At 47.8% G+C, this 8,006-nt stretch overlaps 1 pseudogene; it reads right to left on the reverse strand.

Moving 5' to 3' along the window:
- Positions 1-5,796: 5,796 nt before the first annotated feature.
- LOC127303943 (uncharacterized) lies at positions 5,797-7,584 on the reverse strand (annotated as a pseudogene).
- Positions 7,585-8,006: the final 422 nt, after the last annotated feature.

Consider the following 8,006-nt stretch of genomic DNA (forward strand, 5'->3'; position numbering starts at 1 on the left):
TGGCGCCTTCGACGCGCTCCGCACCTTTCTCTACTCCGCCTAGTAAGCCGGTCTCCAATGTGTCTAACACAAAGAAGTCCGAATCTGCTGCAAGTACGAGTGGCTCTAATGTGTCTACTGCGCGTAACCGTGATATGATTTATCATACATGTGGTGGCAAGGGTCACTTCAAGAGAGATTGTCCTAACCGCAAAGTTATGATTATCAATGAGGACAATGAATACGAGACTGGAGATGATGTTGATCCTAATGCTCCAGAAGATGATGACTATGACACTGATGGTGAAGATGCATATCCGTCTGATGCTCGCACCATTGTTGTGTCGCAGCGTGCTCTTAATGTGTTGCCTAGTGCATCTACTCAGCGCTGCAATTTGTTTCAAACAAAGGCTTTAGTTGGTCCTGACAAGGCTTGCAAGGTCATTATTGATGGCGGGAGTTGCCGCAATTTAGCAAGCAAGGAGTTATGTACCAAGCTGAAGTTGAAGTATCTACCGCACCCGCATCCATACTATATTCAGTGGTTGAGCGACAATGGTGAGATGAAGGTAAACCACATGGTGCGTGTTGAGTTTGCTATTGGACCGTATAAGGATTGCATTGATTTTGATGTCGTTCCTATGACGGTGTGTCACCTACTATTGGGACGGCCTTGGCTCTATGACCGTTCTGTGCAACACAATGGCCGTGCTAATACATATCACTTAGAGTTCAAGGGCAAGAAAATCAATTTACAGCCTATGACACCACAGCAAATTGTCAATGAGTCTCGTCAGAAAGTTGAAGTCAACTTGGAGGATGTTTCATTAGATAGGCGAGAGAATTGTAATGTTGTGAGTGATATAACGAAAAGTGAGAGAGTGAATTCCTTAGTCTCATTAGCCACCAAAGAAGACATGAGAGAATTTAGTGAGGATCCTACAGCCATGCCTCTTGTGCTCTTGTACAGGGGTACGGTTTTGGTTTCTAACGACATGACCCCTCTTCCTCTTGGTGTTTCTAATGTCTTGCAGGAATTTGGCGACGTGTTTCCGGACGAGGTACCCGCAGGACTTCCACCATTGCGAGGTATTGAGCTTCAAATCGATTTGATTCCTGGAGCTTCGCTACCCAATCGGGCACCATATAGAACGAACCCCGAAGAGACGAAGGAGATACAGAAGCAAGTACAAGCGCTACTCGACAAAGGTTATATCCGCATAAGCCTTAGTCCTTGTGCTGTTCCTGTTATTCTTGTTCCTAAGAAAGATGGTACATGGCGTATGTGCGTAGATTGTAGAGCGATAAATAACATTACTATTCGATATCGTCATCCTATTCCCCGTTTAGAGGATATGCTAGATGAATTGAGTGGTGCTGCTGTTTTCACTAAAATTGATTTGCGTAGTGGTTATCATCAAATTAGGATGAAAGAAGGGGATGAGTGGAAAACCGCCTTTAAAACAAAATTTGGTTTATATGAGTGGTTAGTAATGCCTTTTGGTTTAACTAATGCACCTAGCACTTTAATGAGACTGATGAACCATGTTTTGCGTGATTTTATTGGCAAGTTTGTGGTTGTGTATTTTGATGACATATTAATCTACAGCCGCAATGAATCTGATCATACTATACATATTAGACATGTTTTGCAAGTGTTGCGTGATAGTAAACTCTATGGTAATCTTGAGAAGTGCACATTTTGCAAAGATAAGGTCATATTTCTGGGTTATGTTGTCTCTAAGCATGGAGTAGAAGTAGATGTGTCTAAAATTGAAGCTATTCAAAATTGGCCTACTCCCATGAATGTGAGTCAAGTAAGAAGTTTTCATGGTCTAGCTGGGTCTTATCGCCGTTTTGTGCCCAATTTTTCTACTATTGCTGCACCTTTGAATGAATTGACTAAAAAGGGTGTTGCATTTGAGTGGGGCGTTGCCCAAGATCATGCTTTTGATGAACTGAAATGATTGTTAACTTCTGCACCGTTGCTTGCACTTCCTGATTTCAATAAGCAATTTGAGATTGAATGTGATGCTAGTGGTATTGGAATTGGTGGTGTGTTGATGCAAGAGGGTCGCCCAATTGCATATTTGAGGAATGCAATCCACATTCTTGAAAACAGTAAGAGGGCGCTGCTGGAAGAACAGCAAGAGCTCATCGTGGCGGCGGCTGCCCAACCGTAGAAACGAAAATAGAAAAAGGTAGTTACTCGTCTCTGAGAAACTTTCTGGTGCTAAGTTGAACTATCCAATATATGATAAAGAATTGTATGCTTTAATTAGAGTTCTTGAGGTTTGGCAACATTATTTGTGGCCAAAAGAATTTATCATACATTCTGATCATGAAGCTTTGAAATATCTGAAAGCTCAATCTACTTTGCATAGGCGTCTTGCTAAGTGGGTTGAGTTCATTGAGTCTTTTCCATACATTATTAAACATAAGAAAGGAAAAGATAATATTGTTGCTGATGCTCTATCTAGGAAGAATATGCTATTAACTCAACTTGATGTTAAAATTCCTGGATTAGAGGTGATATGTGATTTGTATGCTACGGATCATGATTTTGCTGAACCATATCGCTTATGTGCTCTTGGTAAAGCATGGGATAAATATCACATACATGATGGGTTCTTGTTTCGAGCTAACAAACTATGTGTTCCAGAATCGTCTGTGCGTTTGCTTTTATTGCAGGAATCACATGCTGGAGGTTTGATGGGTCACTTTGGGCGTGAGAAGACGCTACTCATGCTCGCTGATCACTTTTATTGGCCAAAGATGAGGCGGGACGTGGACAGGTATGTGAAGAGGTGCATTACTTGCAACAAGTCCAAGTCCAAGCTGAAGCCTCACGGTTTGTATACTCCGTTACCGGCACCTACTACACCTTGGGAAGATATTAGTATGGATTTTGTGTTGGGTTTGCCGCGTACTAAAAGAGGCCATAATTCTATATTTGTGGTAGCGGACAGATTTTCTAAAATGTCACACTTTATTGCCTGCCACAAAAGCGACGATGTGTCGCATATTGCTAACCTGTTTTTCAGGGAGATTGTTCGACTACATGGAGTCCCGAAGACTATTGTTTCTGATCGTGATGTGAAGTTCATGAGCTACTTCTGGAAGACACTTTGAGGAAAGCTAAGGACAAAGCTACTGTTCAGTACTACTTGTCATCCCCAAACTGATGGTCAAACTGAGGTGGTGAATCGAACCTTGTCACAACTGTTGAGATCCATGATCAAGAAGAACCTGAAGGAGTGGGAAGAGTGTTTGCCGCATGTCGAGTTTGCTTACAACAGGGCGGTACATTCTACCACGGAGCTATGTCCTTTTGAGGTGGTGTATGGTTTCAAACCCATTACTCCACTTGACTTATTGCCTTTACCCATACATGAGAGAGTTAATATGGAGGCATCCAAGAGGGCAGATTTTGTGCGTAAGATCCATGTGAAGACTAAAGAGTTGATAGAGAAGAAAGGCAAGAGCAATGCTGCAAAGGATGAACAAGAAGCGCAAAGAGATGTTGTGCAAGCCTGGTGATATGGTCTGGGTACATTTTCGCAAGGATAGGTTCCCGAAGCTGCGGAAGTCTAAGTTGAAGCCTCGTGGTGCTGGTCCTTGCAAAGTGCTTGCCAAGATCAATGATAATGCATACTCGATAGATCTTCCAATTGATGAGTTTGGTGTCAGTAATTCTTTCAATGTTGCTGATTTGACACCATATGACGGAGAAGACCTTGGAGCGTCGAGGTCGACGCCTTTTGAAGAGGGGGGAGATGATGAGGACATCCCTACTACACCATTACCTCCGTCATTGATTAATGAAGATGAACCTGCTATGAAGCTCAGGTCCAATGAAGTTCGGATTGGACCAATTACAAGGGCTCGTGCGAAGCTACTTAAACAACAGGTGAACTTGTTTCTAAACGGTACTTTGATTGATGAGAACTTTATACTGCCTAAGTCCTATTACTTATGTATCATCAGGTATCAAGAGGAGATGAGCGTCGCACGAGGAGTAGAGGAGCAGCTGGACATGAAGACGGACGTCAAGATGGACGTGAAGCTGGACATGGAGCTGGAGATGAAGATATCTCATGGTCGCGCGAGGAAGGAGCGGGAGGCATGCGCGAGAGGAGAAGACGACGTCCAGGCCGGTCCAGAACCCGGTCAGACCGGCCTCCAGACCGGCCAGTCCGGTCCCTAGCCCGGTTGACCGGGCGCCAACCGGTCGCCAACCGGAAGGGACGCATCGTACCGGGCAAAAACCGGAAAGTTGCGAGGTTTCCGGTTGCCGCCCGGTTGACCGGACGCCAGACCGGCCGACCCGGTCCCTGGCCCGGTTGACCGGATTCCAGACCGGATTCGTCCGAGTCTGTCTCGACCAGATCTATTCTGGATCGGTTATTCTTGTATCTTTTCGACCAGAACTCGTCCCGGACACCTATATAAGTGCCCAGGACGCCCCCCTAGCTACTTTAGACCACGTTTAAGATAAACCCTAGTTCTTAGTTGTTTGCTCTAGCAAAACTATTGAATCCCTACACCATATTGCTTGATATTGTGTAGATCCTGAAAAAAGTCTTGTGTAATCTGCTGTTCCATTGGGAATTAAACGGTTGCAACTTACCGCTTCGTGGTCGGCGGCTACGTGCGCAAATGTGTGGAGTTGCGAATATCTTGCAGGGTTGAGAGCTGTTGCATTGGCGACAGGGACCAATCGAGAGATCTCGTTGCGTCATACAAGTTATCATCCACTTCATCGTCGTATTCCTCCGCTGCCATCACCCGTGATCATCATCACCACCGTTGCTTACTGAGAAGATCGGGCCACCCCTTATCATATATCTTCACGTGCTACACGCTCACAAAGTCATTTCATAAAAAAATAATATTTTTCACAAGATAATTTTTCTCTGTTTTACATAGACCACAAAAAATATTGGTTTTTCGTGAAACTTGACGAACGAACATATAATATGGAGATGTTCATGTTAATTTTTTTTGTCAAAAACTTTCGACACTTCAAAATATGATATTTTGGTAAAGGGAGCATACACACCCGGAAGCCAAATTGAATTTCCAGGTTTCATCATCATAATAATAATAAAGTTTTCATTATAAGAAAACAACCCAAAAGAGAAGTTTCTCTACAAAAAAGTTTCTTTCTTACAGACTTACACTCATCCACTATGACAAAGTTTGGACTCTGCACCTTCTGCTGCTACAGCTTGCGTGGAATCCGAACTTGAGAATAATGTGCTTGTATTTTCTTGTGCAGCTCCTTGAAAGATTCTGGTATGAAGTGGAACTCGTGAAACATAAGTCCCCATGCCCACTCTAAATGATGGCAATACGTGAGAAGATGATCAGCAATGGCGAAGGGACGCACGGACGGGCGTACCATCTCCTCCTCCATGTCATGTATCTGGCACAACGCAGATAGGTCCTCAGACAAACCGCTTGCGAGAGACTGCATCACGACAGGCTTGCGTGGCATAGTGAAATAAACCGAGTCGCCGCAGATGGACGGCAGGTTCATGGTCGGGACACACAGGCACCGGTCGGTGTGGAGGAACAGAGCCCGGTCACCGAGGCTGCGGATTGGCAACATCTTCTGGCCGTGGATGTCCACTTCCAAGATCTTGAAGGCGCAATTCGGCCATGCCATGGCGTCACCAGCCTCCGTAATTCCATGTTGCACCACGAGCATCATACACCCGGCGAACTCCACGAGGTACTCGCACCATATATTCTTGTTGGCCAATGAGTCTGCAGCGTAAGCGAGCGAGAACTTGCATGGAGGGTAGACCATCACTATCTGCTTCGTCGACCTCACGGTGGCGAAGAGCATGCCTTGGAAGGGCATGATGTTCCGAATCTCCAGGCCATGGCGGATGGACTTCCACGCCACGCGGCCTGGCTGCGTCCACAGCGCCACGTGTTTCCAGGGGAAATGGGCAACCACCGAGAAGAAGGGGAACGAGGGTGAAGAGCAGACGTAGGCGCTCATGTGGAGCAGAGATCCCCGGTCCTTGATCACCTTGTGGAAGGCGGGCGCGAGGGGCGGGAGGTCAGCCATGGCGCGCGTGAAGGGGTGGACGACGCGGACGGTCGTCTTGCGGTTGTGTAGAAGGATGAGTAGGCCGTCGGTGAAGCCGACGACCCTGTGGGCCCGCAGCTCGGGGAGGTGGATACGCAGGCGGCGCGCCGTGCGCGTGTGGAAGAAGGTGATCTCGCAGCAGGAGGCGGCGTTCAGGGGCGCCGCGTCGCCGTCACAGAGCGCGACCCAGCCGCGCGGGCGGAGGAACGGTTTGCTCAGGGCGGAGACAGGGTCCGGCCTGGACGTGCTGGCGCGCCAGCCGGAACAGACGGCGCGGAACGTGAGGTAGTCCACCACGTCCTCGGCCAGCAGCCGCCAGCCGACGAGGCGGGCGATATCGGGAGTGAGAGATGCCCAGCCGCTTGCCTGCTGCTGCGCCAGAGCGGGGGTTCGCCGGCGCTTGTAGCCTGTGCGTGGGCGAACGGGTGCACCATTGCGCTTCCGCCCTGCCGTTCCGGCCGAGGTGGCCGGAGACATTGCCGGGAGATCGGAAAAGTAGGCAGAGGCGCCTTTCTTCCAATCCCAGAGGGATCTGTCGAATGATTGTTCAGAATCTGCTGATCCAACCAACGAAAATAACAAATCCGAAGACCCTCACTCGAGGGAGCCGGGAGGAATCAGAGGGATTCAAGCTGTAGGATTTTTTTTTTCTCTTCCGTTGGGAGTTTGGGGTGTGTAGCCGAACGAGGATGCGAGGCTCGCTGCATATGACGGTCGCCGGTTTGTATCAAATACGGGGTCTGTTTTATCTTTTTAGAAACAAAATTTGGACATTTTTTTTGAGAAACCAAATTCGGACTAGCACGGCCTTGTGGCTAACCGTAGGAACTCCAAGCTCGAGCTTTCTGGAACCCGAAACGGAGGTCCTCTCGGAAAAGGGAAAACCAAATGACACCCTGGCAGAACCCCCAAACCGCAACGCCAAATCGGCGTATCCAGGCCACCCTAAACGCGTTTTGGCGTGTCTGTACTGCGCGGCCGTTTTCCGTCCCGTAACCAAAAACTGGAAACAAAGGGTTTATGCAAATAATCTGCTAAATCTCAATGCAACAACATAATCATGCAAAATAGATTGTTCAAAGTACTCAATCATACATGAAACACGAAATTAAAAGAAGATCAAACATCACATCATCAAGGAGGGGAGTGATCACGCGTGACCGTCGGTTGCCGGCGCTTCGACATGGCCGCCACCACTCGCCGTAGTGTCTTCCCCTCCGACATCACCTCCGGCATTCATCACGGCATTCATGGCAGCGCGTGTAGCTAGCTTCCCTCCTTAACGCCAAGATCCGCGTCTTGGTAAGTTTCCACCACTCAAGGCTACCCTCATCCATGTCGGCCGGGTTCATCATTATAGTGACATTCTCCGCCGTGACGAGCTCCGCCATGGCACGGTGCTCCTCGGCACGTGCTCTCCTCTCGTCAATGTCGGCCTTGCGCTTTGCATCCTCTCGGAGCGTGGTCCACTTTGCCTCCTTCTCTTTGGCCTTGGCCTCCATCATCTACTTCTTTGCCTCCAAAGTTTTCATCAACAAAGTTTTTTTTGGATTTTACCATCACATCGATCTTGAGAGACAATGATGCGGTCTCTCTGACGAGGGAGCTCCTCGGCAATGCCCACCATGAGGGGCTTAGGGTTGACGGAATCCTGTAGGTTAACACGAGACATCGGATAATAAACGAACATGGAGCGAGATTACCCAGGTTCGGGGTCCTCGATGAGGTAAAACCATCACTCTTGCTTGTCTGATCTTGATTTATCGAGTAAAATAGGTTACAATGGGGCAGCCGATAGACTGCTATGGTGATCTCGCTGGGAGGCAAGGTTTTTAGGGTTGGTGTATGCTAGATTGTGTTGGTTGCGTAAGCGTGTTGTTCGGTAGCCCTCTCCTAGCCTTTATATAGGAGGCTAGATCCCGAG

The sequence above is a fragment of the Lolium perenne genome, chromosome 5 (assembly GCF_019359855.2).
Source record: "Lolium perenne isolate Kyuss_39 chromosome 5, Kyuss_2.0, whole genome shotgun sequence".
Lineage (NCBI taxonomy): Eukaryota > Viridiplantae > Streptophyta > Magnoliopsida > Poales > Poaceae > Lolium > Lolium perenne.